Source organism: Silene latifolia, chromosome 10 (genome assembly GCF_048544455.1).
Source record: "Silene latifolia isolate original U9 population chromosome 10, ASM4854445v1, whole genome shotgun sequence".
NCBI lineage: Eukaryota > Viridiplantae > Streptophyta > Magnoliopsida > Caryophyllales > Caryophyllaceae > Silene > Silene latifolia.
In genome coordinates, this window is record NC_133535.1 from 42491637 (window position 1) to 42517662 (window position 26026).

Below are 26026 nucleotides of genomic sequence, written 5' to 3' on the forward strand. Positions count from 1 at the left end.
TATTGGTGCATTTAAGCTCTCCCATTCCCAACCTTTTACTCACCGAGTACGGCATGACACTCACACTAGCCCCTAGATCACATAAGGCTTTGTTGATCGTTGTGTCGCCAATGGTACACGGTATTGAGAAGCTTCCCGGATCCTTTAACTTTGGAGGTGAACTTCCTTGAAGTATTGCACTACTCACCTTAGTGAAGGCGATAGTCTCAAGTTTCTGGATCGACTTCTTCTTTGTGAGGATATCTTTCATGTACTTTGCATAGGCCGGAACGTGATTGATTAATTCCGTGAAAGGAATTGAGACTTCTAAGTTCTTCACAATCTCCATGAACTTTCCAAGTTGATCATCAAATTTGGGCTTGGCTTGACGACTTGGAAAAGGAAGTCTAATCACAATGGGCTCCTTCTCTTTGGCCTTGTCTTCATTTTTCTTTGAACTTTCTTCTTTTGATGATTCCCCTTCTTTGGGACTTTGCACCACAACTTCATTCTCACTAGCTTTCACAACTTCATCCTCAACTTGCTTCTTCGGTGCTTCATATCTTGTACCACTTCTCAAGTGAATGGCACTAACCGTTTCATGTCTAGGGGGATTACTTTGAGGTGGTAATTGCCCCTTTTGTCTTTGTGAGCTTGAAGATGCTAGTTGGGTCAATTGTGTTTCCAACATCTTGGTGTGAGCTAGAATGTTGTTGATGGTGGTATCTTTTGCTTGGCTATCTTTTTGCATTTGGGTGAAAAATTCTTGTTGATTCTTTTGCATTTGGAGGACCGCTTTTTGGACATCAAAACCTTGGTCATTTTGGTGATTGTATGGATTTTGATTTTGGTAGCCTTGGTTTTGATTGTAAAAGGGTCTTTGATTTTGATTTCTCATGGGTGGTGGAGTGTATGTTGTTTGAGGGTTTTGAACATTTTGGCTTTTGTATGAGAGATTTGGATGGAACTTGGTGTTTTCATTGTAAAAATTTGAATAAGGGGTACCACTTTTGTAAGCTTGGAAAGCATTAACTTGTTCGGTTGTTCCCCAACATTCACTTGAGTCATGACCCAAGGTTCCACAATTCTCACATATCCCGCTTGGGATTGATGAGGATGCCGTCATGGCATTGACATGATGCTTTGATGATTTTGAGTTTTCCTCAAGTCTAGCCATAGCTTGTTCAAACTTCAAGTTGATTGTGTCAATGTGAGCACTAAGTTGAGCACCCAATTGAGTAACGGAGTCCACTTCATACTTTCCTCCTCTAGTAGCCTTGCGAGGTCTACTATATTGTGAATTATGGACCGCCATTTCCTCAATCTTGTTCCATGTTTGATTATCATCAACTTCGGTGAACATTCCATTTGATCCCATATTGAGAATGTTCCTTGAATCTTCATATAAACCATTCCAAAATTGTTGCACTAAAAACCATTCGCTAAGTCCATGGTGAGGACATGAGCGACAAATACCTTTGAACCGCTCCCAAGCTTCATACAAAGATTCTTCATCCCTTTGCTTAAAACCCGTGATTTGAGCTCTTAGCATGTTAGTCTTTTCCGGTGGGTAGAATTTTTTGTAGAAAGCTAGAGCTAGCTTCTTCCAAGAATCTATTCCAAGGGTGGCCTTATCAAGGCCCTTCAACCATTGCTTTGCGGTGCCGATTAACGAAAAAGGAAATAAGACCCATCTTATTTGGTCTTGAGTCACGCCCGTTTGAGAGATAGCTTCACAATAATCGCAAAAGGTTTCCATATGAGAATGAGGGTCCTCACTAGGCATTCCCCCGAATTGGCTCCTCTCAACTAGTTGGATGAAGGCGGACTTGGCAATAAAGTTTCCGGTAAGATGTTGTGGTGTAGGAGTACCATTTGGTAAATCCTCCTCGGTGGGTATAGAGTGTGACGAGAATTTAGGCATTGTAGGTGGATTTTGTGTGCTATTGTTTAATAGGTTTTCTTCTCCTTCTATTGCGAAAGGATTGACAAACTCACTAGTGGGTTGAACAACTTCACCAACACCTCCCAAATTCCTCCTAACAAGTCTCCTATTATTCGTCAAGGTTCTTTCGATTTCACGGTCAAAAGGTAACAAATCTCTTTGTAACCTTCTAGACATGCAAAATATCAAACAACTAGAAAACAATTAGAACAAACCTTGAGGAGTTTTACTTCCCCAAGGTGAAAAAGACACAACTAACAACAATAAAAGAAATCTTAAATCAATTAAACACCGTCCCCGGCAACGGCGCCATTTTTGATCGAGGCCATTTCGTGTTCACAATTAAGCATATGTGGTCGTTGGTCAATGGTCGATACAAAACACAATTTATACTTCACAAACAACTCTACAATTAGTAAAGAGGCAAGTAAAGGTCGGATCCCAAGGGACGGGTATTGAAATGAGAATTCTATTGTAACTAGTAGTGTCTAGGGGGTGTCACAAATTGGGTTGATGTAGAAGGTTACTAAACTAAAATAGCAATGAAAATAAACTAGCAAGATGAATAAAATAAGGGGTGTAAACAATTGATTAAAGGCACTAGGGTGTCATGGGTTCATAGGGGATTCATGGGATATGATCATACAAACATGTTCTCAATTTATAAGCAAGCAATTATTGTTGTGATGGATTGAGTTGGGTTATATCTTACAATCCTAGGAAAGTTTGGGTCCCGGAGCCGAATCGATTAGATTGTACAACACCTACAAGTCGACTTAATCTTTCCTACTCAACACATGCATGGTCTAACAAGACTCGAGTTGGGTTATGTCTTACAAGTCAAGTTGAAAGGATAGAAGATGATAGTAAATGCAAGGATTCATAGGCTTAGCATTTCATCAAATATAACATGTGCATGTATTAAGATCAAAACAAGCATGCAAATAAGATATGAAAGCATATTGATTTAAGCATGAATCATTCCCCATGTTGGTTTACCCTAATCACCCATTAAACCCTAGCTAAGAGACTACTCACTCATTATCATGTTGATCATGCTAGAAAGGTTGTCAATCATACTAACATAATGAAACATGATGAATAAATGAAAGTAATTAGCAATAATTAAAAAGGGATTAAAAGATTATACCTACTAATGATTCCAATAATAAAGCAAGAATAATAGAAGTACTTGAATCCTAGATTGAGAGGTTGTCAATCTCCCAATAATAACCCAAATAATCTTCAATTACCCAAAATAAAGGAAGAACAAGAGAGAGATTAAAGAACTAAAACTTGGATTAAAACTTGATTAATACTTGATTACAATATTAAAGGGAGATTTGATTGATATTAACTACACTAATTATTGATAAGAAGAACATGCTCCTCTAATTAGACTAATGGGGTATTTATAGTGAAAATTAGGGAGGATGCATTAAGGTTAACTAAGGGCTAAACTAGTAATTACACTTTTTAAGTTGAGCAAGGAGACTCCGGTATTTCTTGAGAGAAGGGCTTCTCTAATCGTAGCTTTGAAGAATGAAAACGTGCTGTACTGAAATCCGTGCGGATGGGAGTCGGGACGGCCGGATCTGGGCTGAGGAATCCGAGCGGATCCTTGGGCAAGACGCTCGGATTGGCGAGGGGGAATCCGAGCGGATTCCTTTGAGGGACGCTCGGATTGGGCTGGACAGACGGGCGGATTGTGTACAATCCGTTCGGATTGTCTGGCAGCGTCAATTCTTCTTCTTTTCTTCCCTTTTCTTCATGAATTCCTTGGGGATTTCCTTGGGGACTCAAGGATCCTTTCTCAACAATGCTCTTCTACTATGCTATGTACAAAGGCCTTCTAGTCTTGTCTCTCCTTGATGCTTGGTCATTGAATACGATCAATTTAGCCTTGTTTTGCCATGAAAATGCAAGATTCTTACTCCTTTCCTACCAAGGGATCAAAATCTCAAAGAATATGCAAAACAAAGAACTAAAGATAAGAAATGACCCAAATAGGCACTAAAAAGCATGGAAACAATGGTAATTCGGGGGCTAAATATGCGCCAATTATGGTCACATCAGGGTCCTCGATCGAGCCAGAGGTGACTCGATCGAGGACAGCTGCTCGATCGAGCCAGTGGTGACTCGATCGAGGAACCATCTTCACAGACTTTTTCTCCTCTTCTTTCTCTTCTAGCCTTCGTGCTTCCTCGTTTCTCGTGCCATGCTTCGTGTATTTTTCTATGCCGTCTCCGGCATGCTAATCTTAGCTTGATCATACTCATAACGAGTCATTTCTGCATCAAAACACAAAATAGCGGCAGTATCGACAATTCATTGAAATAAGGCATATAAATGATAAAATAGGCACGAAACGGTATGTAAAGTGGTATAAAGGGGGCTATAAAAGTATATATGAAAGTGATACATCAAACTCCCCCAAACCAAACCTTTGCTTGTCCTCAAGCAAAGCAATCGAAAGCAAACAAAGAACAACAAACATATGGTGAATGAATAACTCGAGCAAATGTCTAGGCACATACAAGTCTCAAATGTCCATATCTATAACAAAGTAATGACCAAAAATTGTGCCAATAAAACAAATTCAAAGACACGGGTAATAGACTAACGCAGCTCTTACTCAAGATGTGACATGATACCGAGACTCAGCCAAATACTTTTCAACCTTGCAAGACAATTTTGTTGGATTCTCGCGGTTTCACTCATGCACTCATAAGGGGTGAGATATGTGTAAGATAGAAAGAAGTAAGACTCTCACTCGACTTATGAAATATGCATGCAATCTAATGTGATAAGAGATTCTCCAACTAATACGCATTCACAAAACAGACCAAGTACATGTATCAAGGACAGAAAGGTGGTAAAGTGGCATGGGTATAGAAGTGGCTTGTGCAAAAGCACGTATGGATATGTGAGGCTCAGACGGTAGTCGCAGCGCTAGACCAATAGCCAAATCTAATAAGAAATAAAACAAACATCCAACTGGAGAAATAATCTCAACTTTGACAACATATGAGAGAAATGTAAAGGCTCTCCAAATGTGCATTAGACTCCAGTAATTACCACACACGACCTCCTAACAAAACTGAATGAAGCAAACATTTTTTTCTTCTTTTCTCTTCTGAATCCTTTTTTCGAAACCTTTTTTTTTTCATCTCTTTTTTTTTTCTTTTTTTTTTTCTTTTCTTTCTTTTCGAGACTTTCTTTTTTTTTTCTCTTTCTTTTTTTTTTCTTTGCTTCACTTTTTTTTTCTTTGCTTCATAATACTTCTCTTTTTCAACATAAGAGGTCACACAATTGCTACAAAAAGATAGCTACTACCCACATGACAATAAAAGTCCCAACCCAACCAAAGTAGCTATAACAATAAGGACTCAAGCAACTGCGACCGTCCCGAAAAAGGTAGGCAAATTCTGGAATGTAGCTAAGAAATAGGATATAAAATGGCTACATGGTTCAAACGGGCTAACAAAAACTGGGTAATGTACGGCATATTTGAACAAAAAGAACCGCCTATCCTCATGTACTTAATCATATGAACGCGCAAAAGCTAAGAAACTAATGTCACAATTATGCAGTTTGATATTACATATTCCACAAGGAGACCACACTCATCAGCCTAAATAACAATGAGACCGGTTTATTAATGTTCCCGGCCTAGGAAGCTCTAAAGACCTCAGAAATTTAAGTGGTTTACCAACAAAATAAAGTCAAGTCTACTCGGCATAAGGCATATTGTGACGGTCAAGACTTGAGTAAAGAGCTTTGTTCATCTTAGCTAACAAGTCAAAACAATGTACATAGACAACTAAATGAGACTCAAATGCAAAGACAAAGCAGATTATCATCATTGCTATACAATTCACCAAGACTCGACTCAAAATAATTAAAAATAAGTAAAAACATGTTTTTGGATTTTATAATTTTTCAATTTTTTTGAATTTTTTGATTTTTTTCACACAACAATAAATAAAAGCACACAACAGAAATAAACACACTCCCCCAAACCTAAATGTCACAGTGTCCTCATTGTGACGCCTACAGCATAGCAGTCACACAGAAATCCAGCAACCTATGGGACACAACTAACAAAGGGAAGAGGTGATCGGTCCGTTTCGTGTTCACAATTAAAGGTGTGGTCGTTGGGTCACGTCCGAATCAAAACACAATTTATAACTTCACAAACAACTCTACAATTAGTAAAGAGGCAAGTAAAGGTCGGATCCCAAGGGACGGGAATTGAAATGAGATTTCTATTGAAACTAGTGGTGTCTTAGGGGTGACACAAATTGGGTTGATGTAGAAGGTCACTAACTAAAATAGCAATGAAAATAAACTAGCAAGATGAATTAAAAGGGGTGTAAACAATTGATTAAAAAGCACTAGGGTGTCATGGGATCATAGGGGAATCATGGGAATTGATCATACAAACATGTTCTCAAATTATAAGCAAGCAATTATTGTTGTGATGGATTGAGTTGGGTTATATCTTACAATCCTAGAAAAGTTTGGGTCCCGGAGCCGAATCGATTAGATTGTACAACACCTACAAGTCGACTTAGTCTTCCCTACTCAACAACATGCATGGTCTAATGAGACTCGAGTTGGGTTATGTCTTACAAGTCTCATTGAAAAGGTAGGAGATGGTAGAAAATGCAAGGATTCATAGGCTTAGCATTTCATCAAATATAACATGTGCATGAGTTGAGATCAAAACAAGCAACCAAATAAAACATGAAAGCATATTAATTTAAGCATGAATCATTCCCCATGTTGGTTTCCCCTAATCACCCATTAACCCTAGCTAAGAGACTACTCACTCATTATCATGTTGATCATGCTAGCAAGGTTGTCAATCATACCAACAATATGAAACATGATGAATAAATGAAAGTAATTAACAATAATTAAAAAGGGATTAAGAGAATTATATCTACTAATGATTCCAATAATAAAGCAAAGATAAAAGAAGTACTTGATGCTTGATTGAGAGGTTGTCAATCTCCCAACAATAACCCAAATAATCTTCAATTACCCAAAATAAAGGATGAACAAAAGAGAGATTTAAGGAAATAAAACTTGTATTAGAACTTGGTTAATTGTTGATTACAAAACTAAAGAGAGATTTGATTGATATTAACTACTCTAATTATTGATAAGAAGAACATGCTCCTCTAATTAGACTAATGGGGTATTTATAGTGGAAATTAGGGAGGATGCATTAGGGTTAACTAAGGGCTAAACTAGTAATTACACTTTTTAGATTGAGCAGGGAGGAGCCGGTATTTTCCGAAGGAAGGGCTTCTTTCTTTTTAACTTGGAGAAGAGGAAATCGTGCTGTAGAGGAATCCGGGCGTATTGGGGTCGGGACGGGCGGATTCTGGTGGTGGAAGACGAGCGGATTCGAGGGAATCCGGGCGGATTCTGGCGGTGCAATCCGAGCGTCTTTGGAGGAAACCGCTCGGATTGTGCTGTGAGGAGACGGGCGGATTGGAGACAATCCGCTCGGATTCACTACTACAAAGCTTATGATGGACATCGGACTTGTCTCTATATGGACATCAGATACACAACCGATGTAGAGTTTGGTCATGTCCATTGTGGAGTAATGGACATCGGATTTTAAACCGATGTCCATTAAAATTTGCACATCGGAGTTTTAGGAAAACCGATGTCTATTTGATCAATGGACATCGGATTTTTAGGAAAACCGATGTCTATTTGATCAATGGACATCGAATTTTTATGAAAACCGATGTCTATTTGATCAATGGACATCAGCCTTTTTGGAAGTCTGATGTCCATTACTTGCCATAGGCATCAGATATCTAAATAGTCTGATGTCTATTGTAAAATATAGACATCGGTTTTTTATAAAAATCCTATGTTTATAATTATTAATTTTTATAAAAAAAAAAAAAAATTACTAAATTATTACCCAATACATTACTACTACACATGATCACAAATGTAAAAGATGATTCAATAATCAACAAATATGTTTATACAATCAATCGATTATCTGAAGTCAATTACGAAAAGATCCAAATATATTAAGACAACTAACCTATCAACAAAAATAGAAACCAAAGTTATAACATAACTCGATGTAAAAAAAAGGTCCTCGGCCAAATGGCGGCAATTAGTACTCCTGATTTTGCATAGTAGATCTTCATTAGCAATAAATCGGCATAGCCCTCCCATAAGCCTTAATGCCTTAACCTGTCCAAATTATGAAGGTAATTAGAATTCTCGAGACACTAATAAGAAATATGACTGGATGTACAAAAGTATAAAATTTATTGACACATTTAGGATTAGGATCAAGAGCGTACAGTTCAGTTACAATACGGATCAACCGTCTATTAAAAGCTCAAATTAAACATGTCATCTAATTCAACATCACGTCCTGCGAATCAATTCCAAAATATTAGAGAAATGAAAGAAATTGGGCCTAAGATAGCACATAGAAGACTAAAGAACAATAATTAGACCTAATGTTATGGTAATGGCAGAATAACATTTATAGTCTTTAATGAAGCTAAGTCGCCAGACATCCGTTATAAGCAGCTCACCTGCGATGGAGCCTTGAGCTTCAGAAGCTTCAATTGGCCAAAATAATTACCCATGTACCCTCACTATCTATAATAGAACTATTAAAGAGTGTGATTATACCTATCATATAGAGGGGATGAGGATTAAGGAGTACCTTAGAGGAGAGAACAAACGATGGGTCGTCGAGGAGCGATGTTGCTACTGAGTACGTTGCGCGGTTGTGGTGCCTAGTGGAAAGCAATCACCAAATCGAATTAGAGAAATAGATAGTTCGTTACCTCATAAGTTCAACCCATACTCAAATTTTATTACTTCTCCAATTTTCGTATGGCCTACTAAGAAAAAATCACACAACTCACCATCATGCTTAAGAGATATCAGAATATGAAGAGCAACAGTTTTGGCAAAATTGTGAGCAACTATACAATTCCTTTAGCAATCCTTTTGTCCATTGCATAGCTGCAACCACCAAATCCTATCATAAGGCCAAAAGATAGAATAATATCACAATAATAAACCAGTCAATCATTCTTTAGTCATCAGAAATAAATTGAATGGTGAAAGTAAACATACAATAGTATGATACTCCCTTTGTCTCAATCATTTTTTACCTTTTTTATTCTTTGTGAGGGTATTTTAATAAAAGCTAAACAAATATTTAGGACAGAGTACTAAACGATGAACATATATTGTTACATCGCCACAAGCTTCATGAAGAATTTCAGCTCGTAACCATGACAAATCTTCTCAAAATCAGCGTCTGCGTTGTCAGCCTATCAATATAAAGACAGACAAATAAATGAAGTGAAGAATTATAGAAGCATGAACTGTCAACCTTTAACCTGCAACATAAATTCTCAACGGAATTGATTCTCACAAATAGGAGGAGGAGTAGAAGTAGGACCTTAGGAAATGAAGGGCAGTCGCAGTCCGCAAACAATTTAAGTCTATTGAACAAATTACATTTTTTCAAACAGGAAACGATTCTTACTTGCTCACAAGGAATAACGCCTTTTAGTGCTTCGACTAAGTGAGGCCAGAATATTGGCCTAGTCGTATCTTTATTACCACAACAATATTAGGAACTGTCTCCATACTAAAAGACCTCTATGGCTATATATCAGTGAGGAAAAATAAGTTGGCGATTTTACCTGATCATTCTTGTAACACTGCATGTTAGTTACTAAAATACACTATAAACGTAAGTAAACTATAAAAGCCAATTACTAAAAGTTCTTGAATAGAGGTATTGGATAGGTAACATGTAACATGTTAATTTACTGTATCTAAGTTTAAAGCCTCCTTATAAGAGGCATTTGCTATATTAATACTAACAAACACTCTAAAAGTGTAAAAGAAGTATTTGGGACAATATATAAATTATTCAAAGTTCAAAGAGGCAAAAGCTTGAATTAATCAGATGATCAATTAGTGCATTACACCATTACAGTTAGTTTCAATAATTGTAATATATAGAAAACGAAGCTTGTTGAAATGTCACGAACCTCTCTAGACTAAGTAACCGAAGTTGCATGAATTTGAGATGAATTGCTGATAAGCGATGTGTGGTATTTTTCCGACTTTATCTGCATACTGATACACAATTTATACAGTAATGGTGTGAGCTTAAGCAACACAAGAACCACACAAATTAGTGTCTAGGTTCTGCATTACACACAAAACTGAAAATCATAATTTACATACAATTAAAAAAACAATAATAACGAGTATTTCACAACATCAATCAAGGAGAGTAGTTATATTAAAAGGGGATATTTGACCACAAACATGTATGTCAGAAGAGAAATACTAAGAGACATCTAGCAAAGTAGCTACATTACCATCCAAATTCACCAACAAATACTAAACAATTTCTGAGAGACAACAAAATATTTATCCACAAACATAAATTGCTAATAGATGCTAACATCAAAACACTAATGAATGGATTTCCCCAATTCAATTCTAAAACTAAAATTAATTGAGAAAGTAAGTATGAGAGTAGAGAGTCGTACCATCGATGGCAGCACGAATTGCACTGGAAAGCGAAAATGGACAAACAACGCGCACCGGGAGGGACACTACTTTTCGAGGATAACGCGCTGGTGGTGGTTGGTGTAGGCAGAAAGTGGTTTTGGAGTGTCGTGGAGGTGGTGGCGGCAGATTTGGAGGACGAGTGAAGAGCTGAAGATGAATGGGAGATTTGGGGTTTGAGATCGGTGGAAGAAATTAAAGTTAGGTTTGATATGGAGTAGTAGAAGTGAAGTTGGAGAAACTTAGGAGTCTTATCACTATGATGGTAGGGGGTTGGTTTGATTTTAATCTATTTTGGGGAAGTAAATTGACATAGGTTTGCTAGATGTCTGATGTCTATCAAAGTTAAGGATTAATAGACATCAGTTTTTCATAAAACTGATGCGTATTGAATTATATGGACATCAGTTGTTTTTAAATGTCCGATGTCTATATTTTGTACATCGGTTTTTTTAAATCTCTGATGTCTTTTAAGTGATGTCCTTAATGATTTTTGTAGTAGTGATTGTAGCTCAGCACAAATTCTTCTTCTTTTCTTCCCTTTTCTTCATGAAATTCCTTGGGGATTTCCTTGGGGACTCAAGGATCCTTTCTCAACATTGCTCATCTACTATCATATGTACAAAGGCCTTCTAATCTTGTCTCTCATTGATGCTTGGTCATTGAATTCGATCAATTTAGTCTCGTTTTGCCATGAAAATGCAAGATTCTTACTCCTTTCCTACCAAGGGATCAAAATCTCAAAGAATATGCAAAACAAAGAACTAAAGATAATAAATGACCCAAATATGCACTAAAAAGCATGGGAACAAGGCTAATTCGGGGGCTAAATACGCGCTAATTATGGTCACATCAAATATCCCCAAACCGAACCTTTGCTCGTCCCGAGTAAAGAGGTGACAAAGACTAGGACCAATACTAACCTATCCTAATAATATAGCCGATATGAGACAATTAGCGGGTCTCACTCCGCCCCTTCAACTCACAACAAGACAACCATGAGGTACGATGCCTTCTTGCAAAGCAAGGTGGGTCTTGCCAAAATGGCGACATATCCAAACATTAGGCACACAAAATCACATAATGGATGCATCTACAAAAGAATAGCCACTTCCTCATCAAGTGGCGGAGGCACTAAAGAGGAACAAATTTAAGAGCATGTAATCCTTCACAAATACTAGTTCAACAAATTACTAAGGCTAAAAGGATGGCACTAAATCACCTCCAAATGGTGTTAAACTAGACTACTCTCGTCCTCAATTTCCAAATGCTTTCGTCAAGAGCGATCGGATGGTGGTGGAATGATGATCCCTATGATGCTAGTAGCATATGACATGACAAGTCTCGAATTCTCTACAAAAGTAAAGGTCATGGATCGTCCCAAGCTCGACCAAGTGGCTTGACAAAAAGGCTTTTTGGGAATGAAATGCTCAAATCTTTAAACGCAATGGGTGGATATGACTAGTATTCAAAATTGTCCTCATTTCACTTTCACATTTCAAAAATTTAAGATGGGGTTTGTCCCTTCCGGGCTAGTGTCCTTTGCTTTCGCCAATCGCTTATTAGGCAACCGGTTAACCTCTAGACAATAACTTTTCGGGATGATAGTCACTCTGTCTCTGGGCGGCCGAATTCACAACCGTGTGGGGGCCCAATTCAATGGATCCCGCACCAAAGCACATCGAAGTGGTACGCCTCCATCAAAACAACTTAAATTTCTCAACATTCAACATTTCATAACATTTGAGGTTTCCTTGGCATTAAATTACTTCCACATGACAAAATTCCTTGAAATGAGCACTTCAAGCTTATTGATAGAAAATATTTTTGGGTTGCCTTACCACAAGGTCAAACAAGGTCACCTAGACAAGTTAACCAAGTCCACATCGCATCACGGGGTTGGATAGGTGACTCACATGCAAACCCTTGACTAGGCCTTGGGTCATGGGTCAAAAGATACTAGTATGACACTATCTAGGGTGTTTTACAACCATTCTAGTAGGCAAAGTTTTAAGTTGAACAAGTATTTGTAATGGCTTAGTTGCTCTTGTCAAAGTTCCTAATTAGGCATTTTCAAAACATTTCTAACATGCAACTACATGCCATGATGCAACTAATATAAACATCCTAATGCAAGTGATTCTATCAACTAATATGACATATAAACTAAATGCAAGTTCTAAGTTCACATTGTTATACCGCATCAATCAAAATAAAGCCACATAGTCATTAACATAAAGAGGAAAAAGGAGATTGGAAAGATCATACCATGCGGTCTTCATTATCCTCATGTCTCGGATGTGGCGTAGTCGATCAATGTGAACAAGGATAGAACAAACACAATATATACAAAACAATATATATACAAGACTATAAAAGGAAATAAACATGTTTTTGGGTTTTCAATTTTCAAATTTTTATGATTTTCGAAAATTTTCAATTTTTTTGGATTTTTGAATAAGAGTTAAGTGTTAGAATTCCCATCCCCACACTTATATGGGCATTGTCCTCAATGGCCAAAATGATGGAAATTATGCAAAGATGATGCATGATTTCTATGCTAAATGCAATCTACACTAAGCTATACTACATGATGCATGGTTTTTGTTATGACGGAGAGGATAATTTAAATTACCTCCCGTTGTGTATGCATTAACTTCCCCAAACCGAGTGAGACACTATTGCTAATGTCCAAGGATGGGTGTAGTTCATGCACACACTATGCAATGCATGAAGCTAATTTGTCATTTTGGATTTTGAAAATGGGAACAATAAAATGAGAACACCTCAATGGTACCGAGGTGTGAGTCCTCTATGGTGCTAGGACTACTCCAACAATGATCAAAATTAATAAAAATACATGGTAACAAGACACAAACTTCTTTTCATGAAACTTTGAAAGATAAAGAGGAGAGATGAGAAAACTTCACTTAAACTTAGGTGGGTGCCTCTCGCCCGCTCCACCTAGTGATGAAGTAGTCTTCTAGACATCGGCATCATCTCCCTCTACATCGCTATCCCAAATCTCCTTTGAAGCATCACTCAAACTTGGGTCCATGAATTCGTCTTCCTCACTCTCAAGCTCCACCGTGTCACCTCCACAAGAATTGCCACTCCCTTCCTCTTGTCTACCATTCGCCCTTTCATTAGCTCTCTCCGAGTTGGCGAAGAGCAAATCCATTTGAGCCCATGAGAGGAAAGCTCCTTCCTCACTAACCCGTCCTCTTCGAACCATCTCGTGATATTGAGGATAGAGCACATAGTAAGTGTCCACGGAGGTCTCGTATTGACGGTAGTGTAGATCTTGTAAGATTCCCGTGACAAAGTCGTCACGGGGGAGGATGAAGGGGTTTGGATGGTTATATGGTTGATAGGGGAAAGGGTAGGGAGGCACTTTTATCTTCTCATTTTGAGTTTGTTGTTCTTGTTGTTGTGGTGGTGGATTTGGAGGTGGTGGTGCTTGCCTTGTTTGACTTGGGATGAGGTAGGATGGCATGGGAGACAAGTTTCCTCTTCTTGGAGAGATCCGTGCTAGATCGGCCATTGGAAGATAAATCGGATCGCTTCCTTTTGTCAACCACTTTATCCGCTTATCAACCCCCTCAAGGGTTATCCAATGGTGTTGGACGAGAAGGAGATCTTCATTAATTCTCGTGTTTCCCGTAAGTGGAGTATACTCATTGTTCTCATTGAACCTTGGGTTGAAGTGCTTTGCAAGTCTAGTAATGAGTCCTCCATTTACTATGTGCTTCATTCCATCATCATCCCCATTTCTAAACTTTGCCCATTTCTCTAGCAATACTAGAGGTGCATTGAAGTGATACCCATTTCTCCCTTGAATGTTGAGGTAGGATTCCATAAACACAAGGTCTAATTGGTTCACGATGGCCGGATCTCGGCGGGCAAGTAAAGTGCCCGAAAGAAATCGGTATGTAAGCCTCAAGATCGGGTTTTGGATATGAAAAGCAAGACATTCCTTGGTATGAATGAAATCCCGGCCCGTCATGGCCCTCCACAAAGGTTCAACACTATACTTTTTGGGTTTCGATGTTCGGGTAGGCGAAACATCAAGTCCAAACACATTTGCAAATTCTACAAGGGTCATCATCCTAGAAACATTCTCCAACCTAAACTCTTTGCATATCACTTTGTTCAAGGTTGTAATCTTCAAAAAGCTCAAAAATTCAAGCACAAGGGACCGATAGGTTGGTTCATACATGCGAAAAAGGGTTGAAAGACCAAAAACCTCAAAGAGAGCTTCCACTTGGTGATAAATCCCAAGTTTCCTCAAGGTAGCATGACATAAAAACTTAGTGGGAAGAATATTCTTACTTAGAAGCCGGTGTAAGACTATTCTTTGCACATCATTGAGAAATTCCACATTTGAGAAGTCATTAAGCCTTGTGAGATCCACAATCTCTTCATGCTCCCTTCTTAAAGTATTGATATGGGAGGTGGAAGAACTTCCCATCATCCTTGGTCTTCTCCCACTCCTAAAGGATGATCTCCTTGGTGCCATTCTTGATTCTTAAGTTGGATTCTTTTGATTTATGAAAGGGTAAGGATGTTCCTTGTTGATTGAGTGTTGCCTTTGGAAACCCTAGAAAATTGGGGCTTTTTGATTTTGTGGGTTAAGAGAGTGATTTGGATATGTATGGGAGTCATAAGGAGGTGGGTTTTATAGTGCAAGTGGAAGGAGTAGTGATGTGGCACTATATGTGTGGTGGGGTGTAATTTAATTAGGAAAAATCGGGTCAAAACACCGTGGGAGGACGAGCGGATTCGAGCTGAAGACGCTCGGATTCGTGCTCTTCGGGACGGGCGGATTCAGGGAAATACGCCCGGATTCGGTCACAGCGAAAATCCAGAATTTTGACGCCTCCAAGACGGGCGTCTCGAGCTCAAGACGCTCGGATTCTTTCTCACTCGAGACGGGCGTCTCCTTTTGAAGACGGACGGATTCTTCTACATAGATTTTCCTTGAAATGCATAGGTAGAAAGACGGGCGTCTTTCTTCGAATCCGGCCGGATTCTTCCAGACGGGCGTTTTTCCTCCTTGGACGCTCGGATTTAACCTCAGTCCAAAAATCTTCCAATTCTCAGCGTAGCTGGACGGACGGATTCTTCTCAGAACGCCCGGATTCCAGTAAAACGGCCGGATTCCAGAGAATCCGCACGTGTTCGGGTTGTGAATTTTGACTTTGACTATTTCTCCTCTCTTAGATGCGTCCCCACACTTGAGAATTCGTTCCTTCCTTCATTCAAAATTCATTAGTAACCCTCCCTCACTTACACTCATGAAAAGAGTTCATGCTATTTATTAAAACAATTGCAATAAAACAATAAATACAAGTTAGAGGGTTAGTATATTTACAAGTGGTGGTTTAGGGAGGACTCCACCAAACTCTCCCTTAGATGGTCCTTTCAAGGGTGAGGAGGCCCGAGGTAGGTGACCTCGACCTTTCCAACAAACGCTCCTTCATAGTATGGCTTCAACCTTTGACCATTTACCTTGAACTTGCTTCCATCTTCCGCCTTGAGTTCGAAATCTCCATATTTTCCAACTTCGGTTATCACATAGGGACCCATCCATCTAGAGTTCAATTTTCCCGGAAAGAGTCGGTAGCGGGAATTGAATAGAAGGACTTTGTCTCCCTTGTGCAAGGCCTTTTGTCTAATTCTCTTGTCATGAAGCAATTTCGTTCTTTCTTTGTAAATCTTTGCATTCTCATAGGATTGTAGTCGGAATTCCTCCAACTCTTGGATTTGAATCATCCTTCTTTGACCGCTCAATTTGAGATCAAGATTAAGTGCTCGGATTGCCCAATAAGCTTTGTACTCCAATTCGATTGGCAAATGACATGCTTTTCCATAGACAAGCTTGTAAGGGGAGGCTCCTATGGGAGTCTTATAGGCCGTCCTATAAGCCCAAAGAGCATCATCAAGCTTTGTGCTCCAATCTTTCCGAGTCCTGTTCACAACTTTCTCAAGGATTTGTTTGATCTCTCTATTTGAAATCTCAACTTGACCGCTTGTTTGAGGATGATATCCCAAGCCGGTTCTATGTTGGACACCATATTTGGTCAAAAGGGATGCAAGCTTCTTCTCATGGAAATGCGTTCCTCCATCACTAATGATCGCTCTAGGAACTCCAAATCTTGGGAAAATTATCTTCTTGAAAAGCTTTGTGACCGTTTTTGCATCATCATTTGGGGTGGCAATTGCCTCCACCCACTTTGAGACATAATCTACGGCCACAAGGATGTACTTATTCCCATTGGATGTCACAAAGGGCCCTTGGTAGTCGATTCCCCAAACATCGAAGATCTCCACCTCTAGAATGCCCCTTTGTGGCATTTCGTTCCTCCATGAGATATTTCCCGTTCTTTGACAAGCGTCGCAATGAATGATGAATTCTCTTGTATCTTGAAACATTGTAGGCCAATAGAAGCCTGATTGGAGAATTTTTGCAACGGTTCTCCTTGATCCATGGTGCCCACCGTAGGGCGATGAATGACATCCTTCCAAGATTCCTTGGATTTCCCATTGAGGGATGCATCTCCGGTAGAGCCCATCACTACACTCTTTGTAGAGGTTTGGGTCATCCCAAAAGTACCTCTTCACTTCGAATAGGAATCTCTTCCTTTGGTTGTGGTTCAAATTTGGAGGGAGCACTTTTCCAACAATATAGTTAGCATAATCGGCAAACCATAGGGTGATGTGCCTTTCAAGTTGTGTTTGAATGGCCATCAAAATGTCATCGGGAAATGAATCATTGATCGGGGTTTCTCCATTTTCATCATGAAACCGGATCCTTGACAAGTGATCCGCCACTACATTCTCGGCTCCTTTCTTATCTCTTATTTCCAAGTCAAATTCTTGAAGAAGCAAAATCCATCTCAACAATCTTGGTTTCGCCTCCTTCTTTATCAAGAGATGTCGGAGAGCACGATGATCCGAAAATACAATCACCTTGGATCCAAGCAAGTAGGAACGGAATTTATCCAAAGCATATACAATGGCAAGAAGCTCCTTTTCGGTTGTGTCATAATTCACTTGGGTGGGGTCGAGGGTCTTGCTTATGTAATAGATGGCGTGAAGAGCTCTCCCTACCCGTTGGCCAAGAACCGCTCCAACGGCGTAGTTGCTAGCGTCACACATAATCTCGAAAGGTAACTCCCAATTCGGGGGTTGGATGATTGGTGCCGAGATTAGTGCTTCTTTGATCCTATTAAAAGCTTCAACACACTCATCAGTGAAGAGGAATTGGGCATCTTTAAGCAAAAGTTGAGTGAGGGGTTTCGCTATTTTTGAAAAATCCTTTATGAAACGACGATAAAAACCCGCGTGACCGAGAAACCTTCTCACCCCTCTAACATTCACGGGAGGTGGGAGTTTCTCTATCACCTAAACTTTAGCTTTATCGACCTCGATGCCCTTTTCCGAAATCAAATGACCCAAGACAATTCCTTCATTAACCATGAAGTGACACTTTTCCCAATTTAAAACAAGACTAACATCTTCACACTTTTTGCAACACAAGAGAAAGATTATGCAAACATGAGTCAAAGTCCTTTCCATAAACGCTAAAATCGTCCATAAAAACTTCCATTATGGTCTCTAGGTAATCGGAGAAGACACTCATCATGCATCTTTGGAAAGTGGCGGGGGCATTACATAAACCAAAAGGCATCCTCCTATATGCAAAAGTGCCATAAGGGCATGTGAAGGTGGTCTTATGTTGGTCATCCGGGTGTATAGGGATTTGGAAGAATCCCGAATACCCGTCAAGGTAACAAAAGAATTTGTTGGAGGCTAACCTCTCAAGCATTTGGTCAATGAATGGTAAGGGGAAGTGATCCTTTCTTGTTGCGGAGTTTAATTTCCGGTAGTCAATGCACATACGCCAACCGGTGATCATTCTTGTGGGTATTAGTTCATTCTTCTCATTTGTCACTACCGTGGTACCTCCTTTCTTAGGTACCACTTGGACGGGGCTAACCCACAAAGAATCCGATATGGGATATATGATTCCCGCATCAAGTAATTTCATGACTTCTCCTTTGACAACTTCTTGCATGTGGGGGTTCAATCTTCTTTGGGGTTGAATGGTAGGTCTATGGTCTTCCTCTAGATGAATTCTATGCATGCAAAAGTTGGGACTTATCCCCTTAAGGTCATCTAGACTATAACCTATAGCCTTCTCATGTTGTTTCAACACATCAAGCAATTTTCCCAATTGGTCATCATCAAGTCTATCATTAACAATTACGGGTTTGGTCTTTGATTCATCAAGGTAAGCATATTTCAAATTTGGGGGAAGGGGTTTCAAAGTAGGAGTTTGTACCTTACTTTCCTCCTTTGGAGTTTCATTGAGAATTTGCTCCATCTCCATTAGACATTCCATTCTCATAGCATATTCAACTTCATTTTCGACCTCATCATATTCAAATTCCATGATGGGTTTCTCTTGCTCTTGAGTTTGTAAAATCTCTTCTAGGATGGATTGCTCATCCTCTATGGGTTGACATGCTTCCACTAGAATGTTATGCACTAATTCGGATTGTGCACGAGTAAGTTCCTTGTTAGCTAGAGCGGCCTCAAAAAGATCCACCTCCAATTCCCAATACATATTGTTAGCCTTACTTGCTTCCAAGGCTTCCAATGCTTGCATGGGATCCTTGAAGTAAGGTATACTCAAGTGGTCCTCTACAAAATAATCTATAAAATCCATCTCGCAAAATATCGAACAACTCGAAAACAATTAGAGCAAACCTTGAGGAGTTTTACTTCCCCAAGGTGAAGAAAGACACAACTAATAACAATAAAAAGGAAATCTAAATCAAACTAACACCGTCCCCGGCAACGGCGCCATTTTTGATCGGTCCGTTTCGTGTTCACAATTAAAGGTGTGGTCGTTGGGTCACGTCCGAATCAAAACACAATTTATAACTTCACAAACAACTCTACAATTAGTAAAGAGGCAAGTAAAGGTCGGATCCCAAGGGACGGGAATTGAAATGAGATTTCTATTGAAACTAGTGGTGTCTTAGGGGTGTCACAAATTGGGTTGATGTAGAAGGTCACTAACTAAAATAGCAATGAAAATAAACTAGCAAGATGAATTAAAAGGGGTGTAAACAATTGATTAAAAAGCACTAGGGTGTCATGGGATCATAGGGGAATCATGGGAATTGATCATACAAACATGTTCTCAAATTATAAGCAAGCAATTATTGTTGTGATGGATTGAGTTGGGTTATATCTTACAATCCTAGGAAAGTTTGGGTCCCGGAGCCGAATCGATTAGATTGTACAACACCTACAAGTCGACTTAGTCTTCCCTACTCAACAACATGCATGGTCTAATGAGACTCGAGTTGGGTTATGTCTTACAAGTCTCATTGAAAAGGTAGGAGATGGTAGAAAATGCAAGGATTCATAGGCTTAGCATTTCATCAAATATAACATGTGCATGAGTTGAGATCAAAACAAGCAACCAAATAAAACATGAAAGCATATTAATTTAAGCATGAATCATTCCCCATGTTGGTTTCCCCTAATCACCCATTAACCCTAGCTAAGAGACTACTCACTCATTATCATGTTGATCATGCTAGCAAGGTTGTCAATCATACCAACAATATGAAACATGATGAATAAATGAAAGTAATTAACAATAATTAAAAAGGGATTAAGAGAATTATATCTACTAATGATTCCAATAATAAAGCAAAGATAAAAGAAGTACTTGATGCTTGATTGAGAGGTTGTCAATCTCCCAACAATAACCCAAATAATCTTCAATTACCCAAAATAAAGGATGAACAAAAGAGAGATTTAAGGAAATAAAACTTGTATTAGAACTTGGTTAATTGTTGATTACAAAACTAAAGAGAGATTTGATTGATATTAACTACTCTAATTATTGATAAGAAGAACATGCTCCTCTAATTAGACTAATGGGGTATATATAGTGGAAATTAGGGAGGATGCATTAGGGTTAACTAAGGGCTAAACTAGTAATTACACTTTTTAGATTGAGCAGGGAGGAGCCGGTATTTTCCGAAGGAAGGGCTTCTTTCTTTTTAACTTGGAGAAGAGGAAATCGTGCTGTAGAGGAATCCGGGCGTATTGGGGTCGGGACGGGCGGATTCTGGTGGTGGAAGACGAGCGGATTCGAGGGAATCCGGGCGGATTCTGGCGGTGCAATCCGAGCGTCTTTGGAGGAAACCGCTCGGATTGTGCTGTGAGGAGACGGGCGGATTGGAGACAATCCGCTCGGATTGTAGCTCAGCACAAATTCTTCTTCTTTTCTTCCCTTTTCTTCATGAAATTCCTTGGGGATTTCCTTGGGGACTCAAGGATCCTTTCTCAACATTGCTCATCTACTATCATATGTACAAAGGCCTTCTAATCTTGTCTCTCCTTGATGCTTGGTCATTGAATTCGATCAATTTAGTCTCGTTTTGCCATGAAAATGCAAGATTCTTACTCCTTTCCTACCAAGGGATCAAAATCTCAAAGAATATGCAAAACAAAGAACTAAAGATAATAAATGACCCAAATATACACTAAAAAGCATGGGAACAAGGCTAATTCGGGGGTTAAATATGCGCTAATTATGGTCACATCAAGAGGGTAAAAAGGAAATGCAATAAAAACAAAACAAGAAAGATAATACCAGCTGTAGTGCAGAAGCCTCCCCCAAACCAGCTGGGAAGAGGAGGATGTAGTAACCACCTGTCACTACTGGGCTTCATCAGTATCATCAAAACCATCAATCTCGGCATAAAGGGACATCAACTCAGGATCAGGAACGGCACTGCGGCCACGACCACGGGTGGCTCTCCTAGTACGGCCTCTACCACGGCTGTCTCCTGGAACAACAACAGCGGAAGTAGAGGCACTAAACTGACCAAACGGTCCTCTCTGGGAGCAAGGAATACCGACATCCTCCGCAAAAATAGAAGTAGGCTGAGAGGGGCGGACTGGAGTGTAAAAGGGACGGCCCAAGGCACCGTAGGCAGTACTAAACTGCCCGAACTCTGTAGGGGTCACTCCATAGAGATGGAACACACGACTGTCATCACCCGGAGTGGTATAATAGGTAGGTGTCACACCCCGATACTGGCTCCCTGAAGCAAGAGACATGGCCTCCATCTGTTCCCACATCCTCCTCTCTGTCAAAGCAGTGTTGATGCCCGTATGCATCCTCACTTCTCGTTCAATAACTGGATCAAAATGGTAACCTGAAGCATAGCCCGAAACAGGATAGGCTGAAGGAGGTGGAGGAGGAGCAGGCTGAAATGAGCCAGGCAGATGGGTAGTGGGTGGACGACGTCTCTGGCGCCCGCCGGTGGTGGTAGTAGTACTAGATCCAGGAAAAGTGACCAGAAGGTCCTCAGGAATCAGATAAGTAACGGGTGGGGGTCGCTCCACAGCCGTACTCTCCTCAAGGGGGTCGACAGCAGGTAAACGGGCGCAAGGTAGAAGCATGTAAGACTCGCCCCGGACCCTCCAGTAATGGTCCTTCCCATTCTTGATGTCAATATAAGAAATCTCATAACGGAGGTGGTCATCATCAACAAGTGGCTAATGGTCATCCATGGGCTCGTATGGGTCATCACCCTCAAAGTCACAAACAACCCTAGCTATCTTGGTGACAAGATGATCCGGACGATGTCGTCACTCATCCAATCAAACACATTTATAATACTCAACAAACTACTAGTTAGTGGTAAGTCGAGGTCGATCCATGGGACGGTGTGCTTTGGGTTCTAAGTCTATCTATCTCAATTTATGCTAGTGTCACAATTGATGGGGTTTGTAGTTGTGTCTAGACTAATGCAAGCAATAAAGTAGAACGAGCAATAAAAGGTAAGATGTAAACAATTGATTAAAAGTACTAGGATATCATGGGGTCAAAGGGGATTCATGGTGTTGATCATACAAACATGTTTACAAAGTTGCAAGCAAGTAATGTTGTGGAGGAACTGAGTTGGGTTATGTCTTACGGTTCATAGGAAGAGTTGGGTCCCGGAGCCGAATCGATTAGATTGTACAACACCTACAAGTCGACTTACTTTCCTCCTATTCAACTTCTATGCATGGTCTAACAAGACTCGAGTTGGTTTATATCTTACAAGTCAAGTTGAGTAGATAAAAGATGGTAAAAATGCAAGGATTCATAGGCTTAGCATTTCATCAAACATAACATGTGCATAAAGTTGACATCACAACAAGCAAGCAATTTAATCATGTGAACATATTAGATTAAGCATGAATCAATCCCATGTTGGTTTCCCCTAATTACCCACTAATCCTAGCTAAGGAACTACTCACTCATTATCATGGGAAACATGTCATTAATGGTGTCAATCATCACAACAAGTATAAACATGATGAACAAGTAAGAAAGATTAACAATAATTAAAACAAGGATTAAGAGAGTTATACCTATGGAGATTCCAAAATAATAATGCAAAGAATAATAGAAGAAATTGATGATTGATGGAAGGTTGTCAATCTCCCAATAACCCAATAATCTTCAATTACCCAATAATAAACTTGAATAATAAACTTGAACAATAATTAAGGAGAGATTAATGTGTAATTTATGGAAAGATTAAATGATAATTTATTCTAATCTACTCCTAATCTAATCTAAGAGAGTTTCCTCCTAAAAACCACACACTTGATTAATTCCCAAGATGGGGTATTTATAGTGGAAATTAGGTGGATGCATTTAGGGTTAACTAAGGGCTAAACTAGTAATTACACTTTTTAAATGGAACAGGGAGGAGCCGGTATTTCTCGAAGGAAGGGCTTCTTTCTTTGTAGCTTTGGAGAAGACGAAATTATGCTGTGAAGAAATCCGTGCGTATTGCGGTCGGGACGGGCGGATTCTGTTGATGGAAGACGAGCGGATTCGAAGGAATCCGGGCGGATTCTGGCAGGGCAATCCGAGCGTCTTTGGTGGAAATCCGCTCGGATTGTGTTGTGAGGAGACGGGCGGATTGGAGACAATCCGCTCGGATTGTTCTTCAGCAGTGATTCTCCTTCTTTTCTTCCCTTTTGCTCACTTCCGTTTTATTCTTGTGGGATTGATCTTTAGTCCTTGCTTCCTCTTCATACTAGTCCATCTAGTATCGTCAAGTAGCTTCCAAATATGCATGAAAGGCGGGGATTTCCGCCTTATTATCTCCTTTTCTACAAAACATATGAAATGCGATAGAAAAGCAAATAGGAAGGTTTTGACGGATAAAATGGCCAAAGAATGTTATAATAGTATGCAAAATAGGCTCAATTAGGGGACTAAATGTGCGCAAATAATGTTCACATCAAATATCCCCAAACCGAACCTTTACTCGTCCCGAGTAAAGAGGTGACTAAAACTAGACCTTTATTTAAACTAACTTACTAATATAACCGATATGAGACAATTAGCGGGTCTCACTCCGCCCCTTCAACTCACAACAAGACAACCATGAGGTAGGATGCCTTCTTGCAAGGCAAGGTGGGTCTTGCCAAAATGGCGACACATCCAATCATTAAGCACACAAAATCAAGTAATGGATGTATCTACAAAAGAATAGCCACATTCCTCATCTAAGTGGCGGAAATTATCTACAAGGGAAGCAATTCAAGGGTACACACTCCTTCATAGATACAATTTCTTCAAACTACTAAGCCTAGAAGGATACCAATAAATCACCTCCAAGTTGTGTCAAGCTAGGGTACCTTTGTCCTCAATCGTTAAATGCTTTTGTCAAGAGTAGACTCCCTATGGCGTTAGAAACACTGGAGGATCGCGGAATTCCCCCTCTTGCCTAGACAAGAAGAAGGGTCGTCCCCTCTCTACCATGCACAAAAATGGATAAGATGGAAAAGGGAACGATATTATTTGAGTTTCATTTTGGGAGTTTGCTTTCATTGTTGTTTTTCCCCCCCAATTTCTTGTGGCATATAACATTTGAGAACACTTTCTTTTTGCCATTTCTTTTTGATTTTTGGCATTTCAACACTTGACAACTTTCAACTTTTCTTTGCATTTCTTTTTGAACATTTTCAAAGTCACCCCATATGTAGGGAGGGTGCCTTATTTTTGAAGCTTTAGGAGTCTATTTTTGCTCCTCTTTTCTTTTGATGCATTTTGCAAACTTTCTTTCACTTTTCATTTCATTGAACTCAAATTGATTTCTTTTTGTGCCCATTCCCTTTGATGACAAAATGTGTGGTAGAACATGGATGAATGATGGATGGATGCATAGTTTCAAGAGTCACCTTGGAATAAACGGTAGCCAAGGAGTTATCACACCACAAGGTACTCTTGACTAGGCCTTAATCCATGGGTCAAGGGATACTAGCATGACACATCCTAGGGTGTTTTACAAGTATTCTAACAAGCAAAGTCTTAAGAACAAAAAGCATCTACTAGGGCCTATATACACTTGTCAAGCTTCCCAAGTAGACGGTTTCGCAAAAATTTTTCTAACATGCAAACTACATGCCATGATGCAACTAGCATATAAACATCCTTATGCAAATGATTCTACCAACTAATATGCCATATAAACTAAATGCAAGTCCTAAGTTCACATTGTTTTTACCGCATCAATCAAAATAAAGCCACATAGTCATTAACATAAAGAGGAAAAAAGGAGATTGGAAAGATCATACCATGCGGTCTTCAATATCCTCATGTCTCGGATGTGGCGTAGTCAATCAATGTGAAAAAGGATGAACAAACACAATATATACAAAACAATATAAACACGACTATACTTACAAAGGAAATGAACTTGTTTTTGGTTTTTTCAATTTTTCAAATTTTTATGGGTTTTTGTTTTTATGAAATTAAAAGACATATTTTTGTGATTTTTCGAAATTTTTTCAATTTTTATGCATTTTGGAATATAAATTCCCATCCCCTACTTTATTTTGGACATTGTCCTCAATGTACATGTAGGAGTAGGAATAAAAAGGAAATACATGTTTTTTGGATTTTTGGTTTTTTTGAAATAAAGTACAAATGCAATGATATGATATGAATGAATGCATGCTCTAACTAAATGCAATTCTATATGACATATATAACAATGAATGCAATCTAAACTATACTATATGATGGTCACCTATGATCAAACCTCCCCAAACCGATTTAAACACTATTTCTAGTGTAGAAAAGAATAGGATTGGTCATTAGTAACTATGCATGAATTCTAATTTATATGCAACTATCTATATGAATCATGTGAGATATATTACAATGCAAACTATACTACATGAACTAACTAATGTAAATGCGATATGAAATATAATACAAATGCATGCAAAAGCTACACTAAATGCAATGTATATACAAAAGAGAGAGGGGAAGAGATGGGTATCATACAAATGGAAGTGGTGAAGTAGGCCTCTTTCACTCGTCATCCCTATTTTGATCATAGCCATAACCATGAGAGCTTCCGGCTTGATCATATCCGGGTGCTTGGC

The 26026-nt window shown here is 39.3% G+C and overlaps 1 long non-coding RNA gene and 1 other non-coding gene across 2 annotated transcripts; one reads left to right on the forward strand and one right to left on the reverse strand.

The window, feature by feature from the left end:
- The first annotated feature begins 1424 nt into the window (after window positions 1-1424).
- LOC141610041 (small nucleolar RNA R71) lies at window positions 1425-1531 on the forward strand. The gene has a single exon (XR_012527936.1). It is a non-coding gene; the product is annotated as a small nucleolar RNA R71 (small nucleolar RNA).
- Window positions 1532-7901: 6370 nt separating this feature from the next.
- On the reverse strand, window positions 7902-8973 carry LOC141608958 (uncharacterized). Its single transcript, XR_012527091.1, has 4 exons — window positions 8615-8973; window positions 8434-8514; window positions 8275-8348; window positions 7902-8161 (listed from the first exon to the last, which is right to left on the reverse strand). It is a non-coding gene; the product is annotated as an uncharacterized LOC141608958 (long non-coding RNA).
- Between the last annotated feature and the right edge of the window lie 17053 nt (window positions 8974-26026).